The sequence below is a fragment of the Hylobates moloch genome, unplaced genomic scaffold (assembly GCF_009828535.3).
Source record: "Hylobates moloch isolate HMO894 unplaced genomic scaffold, HMol_V3 SCAFFOLD_12, whole genome shotgun sequence".
Lineage (NCBI taxonomy): Eukaryota > Metazoa > Chordata > Mammalia > Primates > Hylobatidae > Hylobates > Hylobates moloch.
The window spans coordinates 16,643,020-16,662,633 of NW_026652287.1; the positions used below are offsets into that span (position 1 = coordinate 16,643,020).

Here is a 19,614-nt window from a genome sequence, read left to right on the forward strand (position 1 = left end):
GAATTTTGGAGTTATTGCACCTTTGCCTTCTTGCTTGTGGTATTGCTGTTGAGTAGTTAGAAATCCTGATTTTGGATATGTGACCTCTTTTTACTGTATGGAAACTTGGAGGATCTTCTCTTAGTCTGCAGTGTGCTGAAAGTTTACAGTGATATGCCTTCCGCAAGTCTCTCTTAATCAATTGTTCTGAGCACTCAGAGAGCTCTTTCAATCTAGAAATTCACATTCTGTTTTTCTGGGAAATTGTTATGAATTGTTTTATTGGTCATTTCCTCTTTATTTTCTGTATTTTCTCTTTCTGAAAGCTCTTGTATTTGGATTTCAGCTTCCTCGTATTTGGATTTTCAGCTTTCCCCCATTTTTCATTTTTGTTTATTTGTTTCACTTTCTGGGAGATTTCCTGAACTTTATCTTCTAAACATTTTACTAAGTTTTATCATTTCTGGAATCATTATTTAAAAATTTCCAAGAGCTTTTAAAAAATTCTCTCCTGAAATAGCATCCTGTTGTTTTTAAATGGTTGCACCATTTTATTTTTTTGAGAATATTCTTGGTGTTTTTAAAGTTTTCTTCTCCCAATGTTGTCTTTCCTTCTAGTTGCTTTTTCATTTGTTTTTGTTTCCGTAATTCCTCAGTGGTTTTCCTCAATTATTTAGCAATTCTCGGTTGTATGTTCATGTTTAGGAATGGTGGACTAAGAATCTGCTTGGAATTTCTGAGCATGTGACCGACATTTGCTTAACTGTGCACTTCACTGATCCAGGTGGGCTCTTTAGTTGGGGAACCTCTGATCTCAGTATCTTGAGGTCTTTTCTGTGGAGCTAAGATTTCTCAGAGAAGACTTTCCCAAATTCCTTTCTGAGGGATGAAGACTGGCTGCTGGTTTTCTGGGTGCTTAGAGGGCAATGATAGGGAGGGGGTGGTCCTTGGCCTTCATCCTATATATTTCACCTAATGCCCTGTTTTCACTCTGGTTCCCTGCCTTCAGTTTGCCTGTGTCCTCCAGTCCAGGTACCCTGTGTTTACTGTCTCCAGAGAATACATTTGCATTTATTTACTGGGGTGAAGAAGGGACAATAGTTCAGCTCTGTGCAGTAGGGAGGGTACCTGGGCATCTGAGTGCCTTATTTTATTTTCTTTTATTTTAATTTTATTTTGAGATTGGGTCTCACTCTATTGCCCAGGCTGGAGTACAGTGGTGTGATCACAGCTCACTGCAGCCTCAGCCTCCCAGGCTCAAGAGACCTGCTCACTTTAGTCTCCCTAGTAGCTGGGACTACAGGCAAGCAGCGCCATGGCTGGCTTATTTTTTAATTTTTTGTAGAGTTGAGGTCTCACTATGTTGCTTAGGCTGGTCTAGAACTTCTGAGTTCAAGTGATCCTCCTGCTGTGGGCCTGCCAAAGTGTTGGAATTATAGGCGTGAGCCACTGCACCCAGCTGAACGCCTTTTAAGCAGGCTTTTAACCAGTTGTTCTTATTTAATCTCCTCTCTCCCTTTCAACCCTACTTCCAAAATACCTGTATTTAATTCCTGAGGCTGAGGGGGATTCTGTGTCAATTGGGTTGTATCTCTTTCTTCATGTTTAGGATTCAGTTTTCTTAGGTATTGTAAATCTCCTTATCAGAGCATCTGCTTCTTAGCCTTCAGAATTTTGATGCTTTATCCTCTCTTGTTCTACCTGCCATTGTAATTATATAATGAAATAAAACAATTAAACAAATGTTTTTCTTGATGTCTTACAGGGGTTTAGGAGAGAGCAAAAGCAGATGTGTATGTTTATTTTGCTGTCTTTACAGGGAGTTGATTAGTTATGTTTTAACAGAAGTTTTCTATTACATGTGACTTTTTTCCTTCCTCTGAGTTGAGAGGTGACTTAATATGTTTACTGTATTAACCTGCTCTACTGGAGTAGTAACCCTATCATAGGAGGAAGTGAGGTGAGGCCGACTTGGAATCTTCTAATGCATGCTTGTCAGCCTCAAACGATCACAGCTGCCTTTTCTATACACCAGCCTAGAATCCTGCCCAGGATTGATACGTTAAACTAATTGGTTTGTACTTTGAGGACTCTTTCAATAGTTTCCTGAAATGTTGACTATCTTCTGGCAGCTTTTCTGTTCTTGATGGGTAATAAGGGTTCCATCTCATTTACAAGTTGCTTTTATGAGTGGGATGTAATTAGCCTGGGCCAGGAGACTTGAACTCATTTATAGTATCTAGGTCAACACTATCACTTTATAAGTCCTCAATCTGAGGTGCCTTGAGGTACAGTAGATTTCCTAACATCACATAGGTAAATGGTTGAAAAACCAGGCCTTAGAACCTAGACCTCCTAATTTCCAGTCAGTGTTCTTTCCATGATACTACACCATGGGTTCATTCTAATCAACGTCTCTTGATTTTACTGTGTTCCTTGACCACTCAGTGTGGTTTTAACTTTGAGGGGCCATATTGCAAGTATATGCTGTTGGTCACAAGGGATCTAGTTGCTGTGGGTCACTGCAAATAAATAATCTCATTTCCTATATATTGTATGTGAAGAATAGGACACTAGGAATCAATATAAATTTTCTTTGAATCACATTCATGTCAGTTAGGAAGTGCATTTATCCTTGTTTTGTTGTAATCTATTTAATTAGAACTGTTTGGAACTGACTGTAGTGGCCTTTTGGTTAGGCCAGGGGAGTATCTGCCACTTAACCCATTTATGCCTAATGTTCCATTATTGGAACACTAAACTTGTGGGAGTTATTTATATCCTACTGCTCAAGGTCATCGCCAAGGTCTGATTTTTCACAAAAAAATTTGCATCCTCCTGCATAAATAGGTTAAGTTCAATTTTCTGAGAACCTTAATTACCCCTATACCACATGCCAGCCATTGCTGAACAGATTTTCTTCCAGCCTCTCTTGCTATCAGAATAGTGATTTTGTTGGTTCGTTATACGTATTATCTAAGAATTAGTTTATGTAGATACCATCTTATAGTGATAACATGTAAAAGAAGGCATATAATTATCTGAGTGAAATAAAAGTCTATTCTATTCATGGGATGATATGTGGGCACTCTTATACAAGTTTTCTTAATACCTCAGGAAGACTAAAGAAAGATTTATGAACTTTCTTAAATTAGAAAGTGTGGCCATGAGCTCTAGTCATTGCTAAATTGAGTTGATGACAGTTTCTTTGTACTATTTTATAATCCTCTAGGGCTAATTTTTACCATTTGCCTTATAAAGCAGCATGGCAGAATGGAAAGAATTTATACTTTAAATTCAGTTACAGCTTAAATCTAGTTATATTTGGGATCTGCCATTTGCTACCTTTGTGGCTCTGGGAGAATTATTCAACCTTTCTGAGTCCTAATTTCTTTAGCTGTCTGTTGTGAAGTTTATAAATTATATATGAAGTCACTAGTATGGTGCTCGGTATTAGAAATAATATATGAAAACTCTAGTATGGTGCCTGGTATTAAGTAGATGCTTGGTAAATAATGATGTTGGTGGTTATTATACGTAATGTGCATATGGGTTTCCTTCTTTGTATATTTTAATTTCATCGTTTTGGTTCTGTATTTTAGAAACCATGTAGTTTAAAACTTAGATTTAATTAAGGATTATCTTTTTGACAGTGAGAAATAATTGTGTTTGGGGATAATTTTGAATCTAGAATTATTTTAAAGGTTTGCTTTAAAATTTTGAAATCATTAGGTAAAGAATTTTGTGTCGTAGAGAGAAACATTAGTCAGAAATTGAGACAGTATGGCTGGGCGCAATGGCTCACGCCTGTAATCCCAGCACTTTGGGAGGCCAAGGCGAGCGTATCACCTGAGCTCAGGAGTTCTAGCCCGGCCTGGCCAACATGGTGAAACCCCATCTCTACTAAAAATAGAAAAATTAGCTGGGTGTGGTGGCGGGCACCTGTAATCCCACCTACTTGGGAGGCTGAGGCAGGAGAATGGCTTGCATCTGGGAGGGGGAGGTTGCAGTGAGCCAAGATCATACCACTTCACTCCAGCCTGGGCAACAGAGCAAGACTCCATCTCAAAAAAAAAAAAAAAAAAAGGCAATAGAACTTGGAGTGCACTTGATTTTTAAACTATAAATATGATCATGGTCTATGAAGACATTTTACTCTTAATTGAATAAACATCCCTGATTGGATTTTTTTTTTCTTGGACAAACTATTTCAGTATCATTAAGCTGTCTTTTCTCTTACCAAACATTAATTCAAAATTTAAAGCTAAATCTTCGAACACCCATTTTATGCTTAGTTATCTCTTTTAGGCTTGATTAGTGTTTCATTGTAACCTTTTCCGATGAAGACCAGTATAATGATATTTAGTTTTTAACTTTAAAGGAACTGTTTTACTTGAATTAGTTACGAGGTGTTTTAAGTTTGTAGCCTTGCTGTTGTGTCACTTGCATTTGTAAGAAAGATATCACTTGCTAGAACAACTTTGTAAAAAACAGAGCAGTTGGTAGCAGCTTCCCTTTGCCACTGAGAGCATAGATGTACTGATAGGAAGTTAGTGGAAGTACTAGGATTAGGAAACCATTCTGAAACAATGCCAAATATTTTGTCTGCTCTACTGCCGGATATTACAGGTGAAAGTGTTGTAGTGAGTAAATTACTGTGCATAGATTTTCATGGGGACTGACTCATCTGATGTTTAAAGCTCTGATATTAATTTTCTAACCCTTTAAATAAGGTTAGTGTTATTAGATGTTATTAGTGATTCATATTTATTGTGTGTGTGTGTGTGTTTCTTTTTTTTTTTTTTTTTTTTTTTTGAAACGGAGCCTCACTGTGTTGCCAGGCTGGAGTGCAGTGGCTCGATTTCGGCTCACTACAACCTCTGCCTCCCGGGTTCAAGCGATTCTCCTGCCTCAGCCTCCCAAGTAGCTGGGAATACAGGCGCACTACTACGCCCCACTAATTTTTCTGTTTTTAGTAGAGACGGGATTTCACCACGTTGGCCAGGATGGTCTCCATCTTTTGACCTTGTGATCCGCCCACCTCTGCCTCCCAAAATGCTGGGATTACAGGCATGAGCCACTGCGCCCGGCCTATTGGTGTGTTTTTATTACCTTCTTTCTCTTCCCTCATCCACAAGGCTCTTAGGCACAGAATGCTTTCTTTATCTTAGGTGATAAAAGAAGTTAGTCTTCTGCTTTTTGGATTTCAACTTCTTTTTATTTTTGTTTCCTTCTTTGATGTTTAAAGATTGATGTTAGGGTTTCTGATTAAAACATACACATTGCTGTCCGGGCGCGTGGCTGACGCCTGTCCCAGTACTTTGGGAGGCAGAGGTGGGCGGATCACGAGATCAGGAGATCCAGACCATCCTGGCTAACACGGTGAAACCCCGTCTCTACTAAAAATACAAAAAATTAGCCGGGCGCCGTGGTGGGCGCCTGTAGTCAGTCCCAGCTACTTGGGAGGCTGAGGCAGGAGAATGGTGTGAACCCGGGAGGCGGAGCTTGCTGTGAGCCGAGATCGCGCCACTGCACCCCAGCCTGGACGACAGAGCGAGATTCTGTCTCAAAAAAAAAAAAAAAAAGTCTTCTGCTTACCTTTCTGGATTTCAGCTTCTTTTTATTTTTGTTTCCTTCTTTGATGTTTAAAGATTGATGTTAGGGTTTCTGATTAAAACATACACATTGCTTTTATTTGAAGAAACGAAGGAACTTGGCCAGGCGCAGTGGCTCGTGCCTGTATAATCCCAGCACTTTGGGAGGCCGAGTTGGGTGGATCGCTTGAGGTTAGGAGTTTGAGACCAGCCTGGCCAGCATGGTGAAACCCTGTTTCTACTAAAAATACAAAAATTAGCCGGATGTGGTGGTGCACAGATGTAGTCCCAGCTACTCAGGAGTCTGAGGCACGAGAATTGCCTGAACCTGGAGGCCAAGATCATGCTACTGCACTCCAGCCTGGGCGACAGCGAGGCTCCATCTCAGAAAAAAAAAAAAGGAACTTGTAAGATAGAAAAATGGACAAAGGGTGTGAACAGACAACTCAAAGTGAAAGAAATAGTACTACTACTAGTGGTATAATGAAAATATCATTTACGGTTTTTGCTATGTCCCAGACACTGTCTCTTATAAATGCTTCATATGTATACTGACTCATTTAACCAATGAGTTAGTGCAGAGCTGGGATTCAAACCCAGGAATGGTGGCCCCATCTGATCAAAGATGTGATATTGCATACTGATTTCCTCCTAGCAGAACAAGGACTATGTATTAATACAAGTACATACTCTTCGATTCAATTGGCAGATATTTTAAAAGATATGCAATTTGGGAGGTGGCTGTTTGTATTGGGGAGACTATTAATTGAACAGTAATGTGGTAGCACTCATCATGAGTCTTGATATATTCATATTCTTTGGTAATTCAGTATCAAGCAATCTCTTTAAAGGAAATAATCAGGAAAATAACAGTGTTCAAGGATGTTAACCAATTATAGTAATTACAATAGTGGAGATAAAATGGAAGATTGTCCAGTTGTTATGGGATGGCTAAATTATATTTTTTTCCAATGAATAGAATATTATGCAAACATTAAAAGTGTATTTTGAAGAATAATTAGTAATATATAAAAATAAGTGAAAAAAGATATAAATCATGCAATATGGTTCCAACTTTAAAAAGTATATGTACAGAAAAAGAGGAAGGACATATATAGTAGGATGCTAATGATTATTATAATGTGATTATGGTGTATTACTTCTGAACTTTTTATATTGGCCACGTAGTGCTTTTATATTTAGAGGAAACCAAGTAACATATAGGGAAACCCTAAATAATGCCAGTGCCAGCTTTTTACTAAACATATTCATTAAAAATTTAGATTTGCATATCTCAGTGTAAAATATAAGTTACTGAGTTTTAGATATTTTTAGTTCGTATATTATCTTTGTATCTTTTTTGAAGCAAAACCTTTTTTTTGGTTGTTGTTTCTTTTTGTTTTTTGAAACAGAGTCTCGCTCTGTCACCCTGGCTGGAGTGCTGTGGCATGTCACCCTGGCTGGAGTGCTGTGGCATGTCACCCTGGCTGGAGTGCTGTGGCATGTCACCCAGGCTGGAGTGCCATGGCACGATCTCGGCTCACTGCAACCTCCGCCTTCCGAGTTCAGGCGAATTCTCGTGCCTTAGCCTCCTGAGTAGCTGGGATTACAGGCACGTGCCACCACACTCGGCTAATTTTGGTATTTTTAGTGGAGACGGGGTTTCATGATGTTGGTCAGGCTGGTCTCGAGCTCCTGACCTCATGATCTGCCCCCCTAGGCCTCCCAAAGTGCTGGGATTACAGGCGTGAACCACCGTGCTCAGCCTGAAGCAAAACCTTTTTAATTTGGATTAAATGAAAGGTGATTTTTCTTTTTCTTAAATGTGGTCATTATAGTGATTGATTGCTTTAGGACTTTTAATATGTTTCAGTTATGTTAGTAGAAGATACGGCTGTTTTCTACCTAGTGGTACATGTTTTTTTTTGTAAACAACTTGCTAACAAAAATAATTGACCTTGTGGGGAAGGAGATGCATGAGTAAGGATTCAATGCACTGGCCACCTGGGCTGTTTGGTACAGAATTAAATTATGAATCTGTTTTACGATTAGTTTTCAATATGTAGATGTAGTTTATAACTGTTTAAGAAATCTAGCTTTCACTTGTGTTGAAACCTCTTTGAAGTTTAGCTCTTTAAATTTAAGATTTAAGAAATCTTGAAATACAAACGTATGTAATGGAACAAAGATACAGTATCTGTTCTCTGCTGGTTGCAAGTTCTCATGTTTTACAATGTGTGTAAAAAATAAAAGACCAAACTACATTAGGGAATTGTTATAGAAGCAAAGCTTTACTGTTTGCTACATGTTAAAAAACACGAATAAATTGCTGATAACTCTGTATCAGTTTTCTTAATTGCTTCTACCTAAATAGACTTTTGGCATTCATGATGAAACACTCTCGTACTTCATGCAAACTGCTTCCCTAATTAAAAAAGGACTTAAACTGTAGCTTGTGGATGGGAAGAAATTATTTGAAAGAAATTATTTCATATATGCAAACTTATTTTTAGAATCTTGATTTCTAAATATAATTTGTGAGTTGAATATTGAATGATAGCATAGAAAATAGTTTTCTATATAGGCACGTTAGAGTAAATGTTTAGACAAATTAAATGATTCAACAGGAAATAATGATTATCAGCTTGTTTTATTTTAGTATTTAATGTAAAGAGCTATGTAGAAATCTTGATAGAAACTTTCTCCCACCTTAAAATTCAAGAAGATTTGACATACATTCTTCACTGGGAGGAATCTTACGATATGAAGTTTCGTGTAAATATTTATTTTAGCACAATTGCTTTTCTGTATGGAAGACTATTTTTAGTGGTCTGTAAGTAAAATGAGAAAACGATTACAATTTTTTGTCTTTTTCCAGGCTGAACTCACGGGAATCAAATGGCGTAGGTACAATTTTGGAGGGCATGGGGACTGTGGACCCATAATTTCAGCCCCAGCCCAAGATGATCCAATTCTGTTAAGTTTCATCCGCTGTCTGCAAGCTAACCTGCTTTGTGTATGGCGTCGTGATGTCAAACCAGATTGCAAAGAGTTATGGATATTCTGGTGGGGAGACGAACCCAACCTAGTGGGTGTAATACATCATGAACTGCAGGGTAAGGTTTCTGTTTTTTTCTTAAAAATTATTTGCATCATATTTTTTTGAACATTGGTAAATTTCAAACAGATTATTAAGACTTGTCTAAAAGAACGATCTTAAGTATTTCATGGATGTCTCTCTCAAAAGGAACATTCTCACCCCTCTTCCTCCCATCCCTGTTTTTTTTTTTTTTTTTTTTTCTGACTCTTGTCCTTTTCCAGTTATGCTGAGAATCAGAACCTTGTGAACCACTGCTATTAAATGAGAGTATTGTGTCTCCTGGGTGCGGTGGGGTGGAAACCAGGCTAAGATCCACTGTTTTTAAATGATAGTGAATTGTGAGTAACTAACAAGACAGTGAATTGAACAGTTACTGTTTTTTTTCCTTGGACTGTGGTTGTTACAGTTCATTGCCAGCTGAACTCTTTGGTGGAGAATTGGAGAGTGATATAGAAATTTAGTTTTGAGCCTAATTGGACAAAATTGTGAGATTACATTGAATAGTATTTTGAGGAAAGATGAATATACAGGATCTGGTCTGAATTGGGTGTAGCAAATTTTCTTTTGCTTTTATTTCTGCTTTTCATGTAATTTGGTGATTCCAGGAAACATTGGCTCCAGTGTTGCCTGATTTTTAGCTTCAGATTGCATCTGATATCTGGAAACTGAGTTACTATAAGAGTTTCATTTTTCTAAGCTGCTTTATATATTTACCACAGTTCTATAAGCAGGAACTTTTATCAGTTGTCTTTGAATTTCTGGTAAAAATTTTTACCTTTCTATCTAAGTGTTTCTATTTAGTATGCCAAGGGATTTTCTAAAGCAAGACTAATTCTAATCTTTAGTTAGTGTATTAACTCTTTTTGACTTAGTCTCTTAGAGCCATCTTTTATTATCTCCAAACTATATTGTGTTAATCTGTGGCTAAAAAATTTCAGATCGTGTTTGAAATGTTTTGTTACTTGATGTTTTTAAATGCTTTTTTTTTTAAAGGAAGGAGTAAAACTAACATTAATGTATGTTCGAGGCTCTGTTCTAAAGCTTTTACATTTGTCTGAAGGATTTCCTGCCAACTTTTGCTTGACACCTTGCTAGTTTTTCTTGGCAGCCATTTTTTATCTGTGATATCTCCTGCCACAGCAGCCAGAGGGCGGTAAACCACAATGGACTAATTGAACTGTTTACTTTATGGTCCATTTGTCTGTTCCGCTCAAACCTTTATCCTGATATTTTTTAGGGTATTTGGTTTATAAATAAGAGAACCCATTGTGGGTGACATTGCTTGCTTAGCTGGGTAATCAGCAAAATCCCAGAACTTAATGTTCATCTCAAAGCCTGTTCTATGTAGCTAGCAGTTAACTTAGGTAAAATTAGAGTTTCAGAACATCTGGATTCTGTTTATCAGAATTTTAAAAATAAGATGTCACCTAGAAGATAATTGCAACATGTTTGTTTGTCCATTAAAATCTGAAAACATGTTTTTACTTTTTTCCCCATGTAGTAGAGAGGTATAAAGCTTTTTAAAAAAGTGTCTTTCTTATTTTTCATGATTGTTTCTGTCATCTTCTGTTTCTCTGTATTAATCTCTTACATTTTAGCTTTTTGGTCTGCTCTTTGTTAGTGTGGTACATATCATTTTGTAATGATGAGGAAACCAAACCCAACTGCTAATTAGGCTTATTTAGTTGATAATATAGAATAAAATTATTTATCTATGCCAACAAAGAAAATCGTCAGTGTTCTTAGAAATAGCTTATTAAATTATTGTGTTTTCATGGGCTTTGTTACTGAGTTAACAAAAAGGGGTAGGGCGTTTAAATTTTGGGATAGTTGCTTTAGATTGCATGTGTAAATTAATATCTTAAGTATTTTTTGGTAAAGAGTTAAGCAAAGATTGAATTATTTTTTAGATGTTTTTAAAATTGCAGAAACACTACATTTAAGTTAGAAAATTAGGAAAACAGAATCATCATATGGAGAAAACAAAGAAATAAAAATACTGAAGTCTGAAAGAGTTTTAGATGTTTTATGTATAAGTGAAATTGGTACCATACAGTTTTTCTAATTTTCTAATTAAATGTAGTATTGTGAGTATTTTCTCTTGGGAATGATTACTTTTCTTTGGAGTTTGAAAGTGGTATAAACTGTTTATATTTTGTATTGTACCGGGAAAGTATTACAGTAACGGAATAATTATAATTTCATTGAGTGCGTCTCCTCTTTTTAATATGAATTTTGAGCAAGTTTTTAGATCCATTTATATGAAGTGTCCATTTTTGTAGGTAAAAGTAGTTGAAAAAGGTAATATATGGTTCAAGCTAATAACAGAAAATATCTAGCCTTAATTAGAAAAATAAGTCATAAAGACAACTTTGTTTCAAATAAGGGGAGATACAATAGCAGTCATGAAAAACTGAAGGATACAAAGAGAATATTTTAATTGGTGGCCATACAAAGTGGAGATATTTTAGAATCTATTTCATTCTCTAATATATTTGAGTCATTTTATTTTGGGTAAAATAAATTATAGGCCGAGCATGGTGGCTCACGCCGGTTATCCCAACACTTTGGAACGCTGAGGGGGCCTGATTGCTTGAGGCCAGGAATTTGAGACCAGCCTGACCAATATGGTGAAACCTTGTGTTTACAAAAAATAAAAAAAAAATTAGCCAGGTGTGGTAACGTGCGCCTTTAATTCCAGTTACTCGGGTGACTGAGGTTGGAGGATCGCTTAAACCTAGGAGGCCAAGGTTGCAGTGAGCAGAGATAATGCCACTGCACTCCATCCTGGGCAACAGAGTGACACCTGTCTCAAAAAAATAAAATAAATAAATAGTAGCAGAATCCTGTTAGCAGGCTTTAATATTAAGCATGAGATTACCATTATTTGTAACATTTTTAAAATAGGGACATTTTACTGTTTCTTACATTGCTTCTTATTTATGTTATTTGGCATTTCCTGGCTGGTCATGGTGGCTCATGCCTGTAATCCCTGCACTTTGGGAGGCCTAGGCAGGAGGATCACCTGAGTTCAGGAGTTGGAGACCAGCCTGGCCAACATAGTGAAACCCCCTCTCTAGTAAAAATAAACAAAAATTAGCTGGGCATGGTGGTGGGTGACTGTAATCCCAGCTACTGGGGAGGCTGAGATAGGACAGTCGCTGGAAACCGGGAGGCAGAGGTTACAGTGAGCTGAGATCACGCCATAGCACTCCGCTGGGCAACACAGCAAGACTCCATCTCAATAAATAAATAAATAAATAAATAGCAGAATCCTGTTAGCCAGCTTAAATTAAGCATGACATTACCATTATTTGTAACATTTTTTAAATAGGGGCATTTTACTGTTTTTTAAATTGCTTTTTAGTTATGTTATTTGGCATTTCCCTTTGTCTTCATAGTGTACTCCAAATAGCATACTACCAAGAAACCTCACAGTGAAATATAATACCAGAGCAACCATCTTGGGTTTAAATGTATAAAGTATCCCATAAAATGAGAATAATCCTATAGCGTACACACACAAGTTAGTTTTATGATATTATACTTTTTGTTTAATTGCTTGACATATCTCAAATAGTCTGAGAGAAGACTATAACACGTTTATAGTCTGTCCTTGTCACTTGGATAAACACTTTTGGGTTCCTGTCTCGGGAATTGTTAATGCGTGTGGTGTAGTGATTCAGAGCACGGGCTCTGGGTTGCTTGGGTTTGAATGCTTGCATAGTCCCTAGCTGTGTATGCTTGATCTAATTATTTAACTTAAACTGTGCCTCAGTTTTCTCACTGTTAATTAGGTTATGAGGTTAAGAAAAATTAAAAGTACTTAGAGCAGCATATATAGCAGTTAATCTGTAATTGTAACTATTGCTACTGCTACTGTGCAAAGACCTACAGGCTGCAAATGAATTGTGGCAAGAACAGGTTACCTGGGGCTTAGGGTGGGAGTGAAATAGTCTCCCCTCTAAAAGGCTGAGTAGGTGGGTCATAGTGTGGAGTACACAGAACCAAGGATAAGACATTTGGACTTAATTTGATAGATGTTGAGGAATTGAAGGTTTCTGATCAGGAAAGAGATATAATTAGGAAGATTAACTTAGTAATATACGGGATTAATGTGTACAGGAAAACCATAATATTGTGATTTTAAAATTCTAAATTGGAATATAAACTTAAATATTCTGTTCAGGATACAGATGTGTTTAAATTAAAAATACTAATGATTATATACTATAATTCATATTAATAGTCTTTAACAATTTTATTATACCTTTGCTGTTTTGGCTTGACTAAATTCTGCATTTTAATTTAAGTTTTAGAGATTAATACAGTGTGCTGAGTGGACTTCTCCTAATCTACCAAACGAATACTTCTTCCTTTTTTTTTCCCCCCCTTTAGACGGAGTCTTGCTCTGTTGCCCAGGCTGGAGTGCAGTGATGCAATCTTGGCTCACTGCAGCCTCTGCCTCCTGGGTTCAAGCGATTGTCCTGCCTCAGCCTCCTGAGTAGCTGGGATTGCAGGTGTGTGCCACCACGCCTCGCTAATTTTTGTATTTTTAGTAGAGATGGGGTTTCACCATGTTGGCCAGGTTGGTCTCAAACTCCCGACCTCAAGCGATCCGCCCGCCTCGGCCTCCCAAAGTGCTGGGATCACAGGCGTGAGCCACCGCGCCTGGCAACAAATACTTTTTAAATAAACACAATATTCTGGCCAATTCACTGCCTGTTAGTTAGTGGTGGGAAAGACATGCAATCTGGAAAACCCAAAATAGTACAGAGAGCAAGCACATAACTGCCGATTGCTTGCCCCAAAGCATTACAAATCTCTGGTCCAGAAGGAGAAGTATCAGATTCAGCCTAGTCTGTGCTTAAGAATGTTTGTTGAATCAGTTAATGAAACTTATTTTATGAGGTTCTAATGTAGTGCAGTATTGCACTCCCAGAAGATTGACTTATAATAAATGTGTGAAAATTTTTAATGATTTGATAATGCGAGGATATTGAAGCCTAGTTAAAGCATATTATTTCTGGTTTTAATTCCCAAGGGGGTAGACATAGCCAATTTTTTGGGTATATTTTCTACCACAAATATTTAGCACTAAATATGGACTGTCTACAATTTTAAAATTTATGTTGTCTCTTTTTTTGATTATTAGACATATAAATTAAGACTACATCTGTACAACTCTAAAAATGATCGTCCCTATAACAGTATCAGAAGTCTTCTGAATTCGTTTTATTGTCAGTACAGGGGTAGATTGGCAGTTATTACCCTTTGTTGTGAATTTAGAGACATAAATATTGCTTTTTCTATTTTTAAGAGTGCTGCCACCTGTGCCAGGAGGTGTGGGCGATTGTAAAAACGTTAGACATAAGAAAGCCTGGAAAAATGGATCTGTTTTCTGACAGGGACCATGGTGTAAGATAATTTAAGATACTAGTACCGTTGTTTATTAAACTGATTGCAAGTGGACATTTTGTAGGAGTGTGGGAAGGCTGAATCTTTTTAGTTTTATAATCTGTATCTGTAGATTACAGTCTACAATTCTAAATGGTGGGATTCATAAAACCTTTGTTTAGATAACTCCAAGCAAGAACCTAACTTCTCCACTCCTCCTAGCTTTTTATTTTTAAATAAATATATTTACACACTTATATGCATATGCCTCTTTTTTCCACCTAAACAATTTGAGGCAATTTTCAGACTTCACTGACCCTTGCCCCTAAATACTTCAGCATTTAAGTCCTATGAGAATGTGAAACACTTTTTTACATAACCAGAGCACTTTTGTCATGCTCAAGAAATTTAATATCGATATAATTAAATTATCTAATATTTAATCCATATTCAAATTTCCCAGTTTTCCTAGCAATACCTTTTATAGTTTTCTCTCTCTCTGATCCAGAATGCAATCAGGATCACACATTTTTAGATGGCTTGTGTCCTCTCATTTAGAATATTCCTGAAGTTGTCTTGGGGATCAATGATATTGATGTTATTTGAAGGGAGCACTTTAGTTGTTCTGTAAAATATTCCACATTTTGAATTTGTCTAATTGTTTTCTAACAATTAGAGTCAGGATAAACATTTTTGGCAAGAATATTGAGTAGGTGATGTTGTGTACTTTCCACGGCATCACATCAGAAACACGTCATGTCAGTTTGTCTCAATATTGATGATGCTGAGTTTGATCCCTTGATTAAGGTAGTGTCTGCCAGATATCTCCAGTGTAAAGATATCCTTTCCTTTTGTAATTGTTAAGTAAATTTGGGATGAAACTTTGAGATTGTGTGAATATCTCTTTCCTCAAAAGAGCCTAATTTTGAGCCTGTTTAAACCAACCAAAAATTTCCGGAATCACCTGCTTTTAGAAAATCAGTTGAGATCAGATGAAGACTGCATTCTTAAGTCACAGCAGAGTTCAAGAGGAGAAGAGAATAAAAATATTGAAGATCTACCAAAGGCAAATTATAATGGCAATGTCACACTATGAAAATGAATAGCCCCTATTGCTTAGCATACCTAAAAAGAGAAGTGTTGACATTGAGTTTTCCAAAATCATAGACAATAATGTATGTAGGAATATATTACTGTATATCTTAGAGTCTGTGAACTTTCAATTGATTTTTGATGGTTTCTGGTTATCCTTAACTAAATGGTAAAAATAATTTCATCAATATTATATATGAATTTATTATCAGTTGAAATTAAAAAATTGCTTTCTGGAAAAGTCATGACAATTTTATATATAAAATTGACAGGAATAAAATTATTTCTTGTCATTCATTTTGAAAATTTCAAGGAGAAAATCTGATCTTTGACTCATTTTCACTCTGTTTTTCTATCTTTTTTTTTTTAGTGGTATTAAATTTGTGAGTCATTGAAATTAATCCCTGACTGAATTGGAAAGGAATTGTATTTACAGTATTTGGATTTATTTATTTTTCAAGTATGGAATTCTGGTGATTTTGAAAACATGAATGATACCATTTTGCAGCAGCATTGTAGATTTGTAGTATTTTAGATTGGTATCACAGTGCACCTGAAAAAGTAAATTTCATTTTACTTTTTTTTGTTGTTGTTGAGACGGAGTCTCACTTTGTCGCCCAGACTGGAGTGCAGTGGTGTGATCTTGGCTCATGGCAGCCTCCGCCTCCCTGGTTCAAGCGATTCTCCTGCCTCAGCCTCCCGAGTAGCTGGGACTATAGGTGCTTGCCACCATGCCCAGCTAATTTTTTTTTTTTTTTTTTTGAGTAGGGCTGCATGTTGGCCAGGCTGGTCTTGAACTCCTGACCTCAAGTGATCCTCCTGCCTTGGCCTCCCAAAGTGCTGGGATTACAGGTGTGAGTCACCACGCCCAGCTACTTTACCTTTCATATTTGTCATTATTTTGTGGATAATAATGAAGAATACATTTGTACTTCATGAGAAACAAGTACTTTCAGGAAAAACACATATCCAGTGATAAATGGTAGCTAGGTCTAAGTAGTTTATAAAGTATACTTTTATTTTTCTTGGATCTGAATTATTCAAGTTTTGATGTAAATTTCCTGATTCTTTAAATAATTATATTACTGTTCTGTTTTTCTGTTTTATTTGAAAGAATGAGTTTGCCAAAGCTATAAAGTAGTAAATTTTTCATTGTGTGATTATCTGAATGGTTCTAGTGCATACTTATTAAATATTAGACTCAATATGTAATTATATACTTGAAAGAAAAAGTAACATACTTATTGAGACTTTGGTAAATAATACATTCATATTGTGAAATTATGGTAAGATCGTAATCTCTTTCAGATGAAGAATTGAGAAAGATCTAGTGAATTAGATAAAATTAAGGTAAATATGCTTGAAATTGAGAGAACAAGCTAAAGTCTAACTTTTGAGTGTAAGTAAAATCGATGTGTTACCACAGGCAACTTACTGAACCATGTAATTAGTTTTTTTCTATGAAAAATGAGACATTTATACTGAGATTGTGGTAAAATAGCATATAAAGGGCTTATGTTCTAATGATATGAAAATTAAATAATTGGTAAAAAAATTATAATTTTCAGTTTGTTGGTAAGTATAGTTATTGTGGCCTAATGTTTTGCGTTGATATGAAATCACCTACTTATATAAAGTAAACCTGAGTAAAATCCCCTTAAATGAGATGTTAGAGTCACCATTGGAAGAAATAGTGTTGAAAATTGTCTTAACACTAGATTAACTGTTATTTGGTAGATTATATTCTTTTTTAAAATGTGAGTAATTTTTATGATTAATATATTGTGACTGGTAGATAAGTGTTTATGAGTCTAACATTTTTAAGTGTCGCCATGTTTGATGCCCCCCTCACCACTTGTGTATATTTTATTTCAAAAGCTTGTACTTTCATAGAAAACCTTAAGATTTAGAAGAGGTTGTTGTGGCCTGGTGCGATGGCTCATGCCTGTAATCCCAGCACTTTGGGAGGCTGAGGAGGGAGGATCGCTTGAGCCCAGAACTTTGAGACCAGCCTAGGAAACATAGTGAGATCCCATCTCTGTTAAAAAAAATTTTAAAAAGAGGTTGTTGAACGTTAAGATGGCATAGTGATATAGGTAAAGGGTTTTTTTGTTTGTTTAGCAAAATATTTTCTTAGTTTTATTTCTTAGGGAGGCTGAGGTAAGAATCTGAATGTGAAAAATTGAAGAAAAGGTTTAAATATTGGTAGAATTTAGGGCCTAAATAATTCAAGAAAGAATTGTATATTAGAACATTAAAATTGAATGGAGTAGAGCTACACATTTATAGAGAATAACACCTTCTGCTTATAAGAAATTCATTGCGCACGAATATAAATGGCATTAGGTTGGTCGTACTGTTGACATTATTTTATATAGGAGATGAAATAAAAATTCCGTAAAATAAAACTAGGGTTTTCTTAGGAAAGAGGAAGTGGGGAATGGATCTTGGTGGGTCATGAACGAGTGTCCTCTTCTGCAGTGGGACCCTGTCTCTGCAGAAAAGAAAAACAGTAGTTGGGCATGGTTGGTGTTCGCCTTGTAGTTCCAGCTACTTGGGAGGCTAAGGTGGGAGGATTACTTGAGCCCAAGAGTTCAGGGTTACAGTGAGCTATGATTGTGCCACTGCAGTCCAGCCTGAGTGACACAGTAAGACCCTATCTCTAGAAAAGAAAAAAATAAAACCTGTTGTTTAATGTAGCCACCTCATTAATGATCTTAGCAAGATCTTCTGCATAGAGAAGCTGCAGCTTCTTCATCAGCACTTGCTGCTTCTCCTTGTGCCTTTATGTAATGGAGATAGAATCTTTCCTTAATCTTCATGAACCAACCTCTGCTAGCTCCCAGGTTTGCTTCCTCACCTCTCCCTGTCTTGGTGGAATTGAAGAGAGTTTGTGCCTTGTTCTGGATTAGACTTTGACTTAAGGGAATATGGTGGCTGGTGTGATCTTTCAGACCATCCAGACTTTCTCCATATCAACAATAAGCCGGTTTCACTTTCTTATCATTCATGTGTTCACTGGAGTAGCACTTGTAATTTCCTTCAAGATTTTTTTTTTTTTTTTTTTTGCCATTCACAGCTTGGCTTCTTGGCGCAAAAGCACTAGCTTTCAGCCTGTCTTGGCTTTCAACATGACTTCTTCACTAAGCTTAATCATTTCTCACTTTTGATATAAAGTAAGAGATGGGCAGTTCTTCCTTTTCACTTGAACATTAGTGGCCATTGCAGGGTTATTAATTGGCCTAATTTTAATATTGTTTCTAGCAAATAGGCTTGAGGAGAATAAGAGAGATGAGGAAGAGCCAGTCCTGGAGCAGTCAGAACACATACAATAGTGATCAATTGGTTCAGTTCGCAGTTTTATACGGGTGTGGTTTGTGATGCCCCTGAACAATATAATAGTAACATCAAATATCACTGATCACAGATCCACCGTAACAGATATTATAATAATGAAAATGTTTGAAATATTGCAAGAATTACCAAAATGTGACACAGACACAAGAATTGAGCACATGCTTTTTGAAAAATGGCGCTGATAGGCTTGCTCGACACGGGGTTGCTACACACCTTAAATTTGTAAAAAATGCAGCATCTGTGAAGCGAAATAATGTGAAGTGCAATAAAATGAGATATTCCTGTCTCTTATTGAGGTAGTTGATAAGTTGGAATTAAATATCTGCTATCATTAGAGATCTTCTTTCCCCCTTATTTTTTCTTTGTAGAGATCTGTTGTCATAGCCCAGATATTGAAAAATCAGAGATAAATATTAGCAAAAGAATGGGAAAACTATTGGTGAAGCAGGAGGCTACCTTTGAGTTGTTTTATGGTCTCTGGATCTGCTTAAAGTATAATAAACTAAACTGATGTATAGATCTCTCTGCTTAACTTTCTGTGAATAATTGTTTGAAAATGTAATTACAGATGGTTTCCACTTGGTATTGTTTTATGATGGCTGAGCAAATGGAAATTAAAACTTGATATACTCAGCCATAAGTATCATTGGGCTTAAGGTTAAAAAAAAATACCTTAATGGTAGAAATAACAGGTAAATATTTTTTTCGTCTTAAAAAACCCAGATAGTGTAGACATCTGTGGGGTTTTTTTTGAGATGGAGTCTCACTCTGTTTCCCAGGCTGGAGTATGGTGGTGCAATCTCTGCTCACTGCAACCTCCACCTCCGGAGTTCAAGCAGTTCCCCTGCCTCAGCATCCCAAGTAGCTGGGATTAAAGGTGTGTGTCACCACACCTGGCTAATTTTTGTATTTTTAGTAGAGATGGGGTTTCACCATGTTGGCCAGGCCGGTCTCGAACTCCTGACCTCAAGTGATCTGCCCTCCTGGGTCTCCCAAAGTGCTGGGATTATAGGCATGAGCCACTGCTCCTGGCGGAAATCTGTTTTAAGTACTAGAACATCATGAAATTGGATTCTGTTGCTTTAAGCATTTCAT

General features: G+C 36.6%; 1 protein-coding gene across 2 annotated transcripts in view; it reads left to right on the forward strand.

Annotated features, from left to right (window-relative positions):
• Positions 1 to 19,614, forward strand: part of MED13L (mediator complex subunit 13L) — a 324,575-nt gene that overhangs the window by 31,134 nt on the left and 273,827 nt on the right. Inside the window, exon 2 of one of the 2 annotated variants that reach the window (XM_032168588.1) lies at positions 8,452 to 8,689. The gene's annotated coding sequence lies outside the window, so the exon portion shown is untranslated. Of the gene's footprint in view, positions 1 to 8,451; positions 8,690 to 19,614 lie in introns of those variants that run through there. The other variant, XM_058424877.1, reaches the window with a different exon arrangement.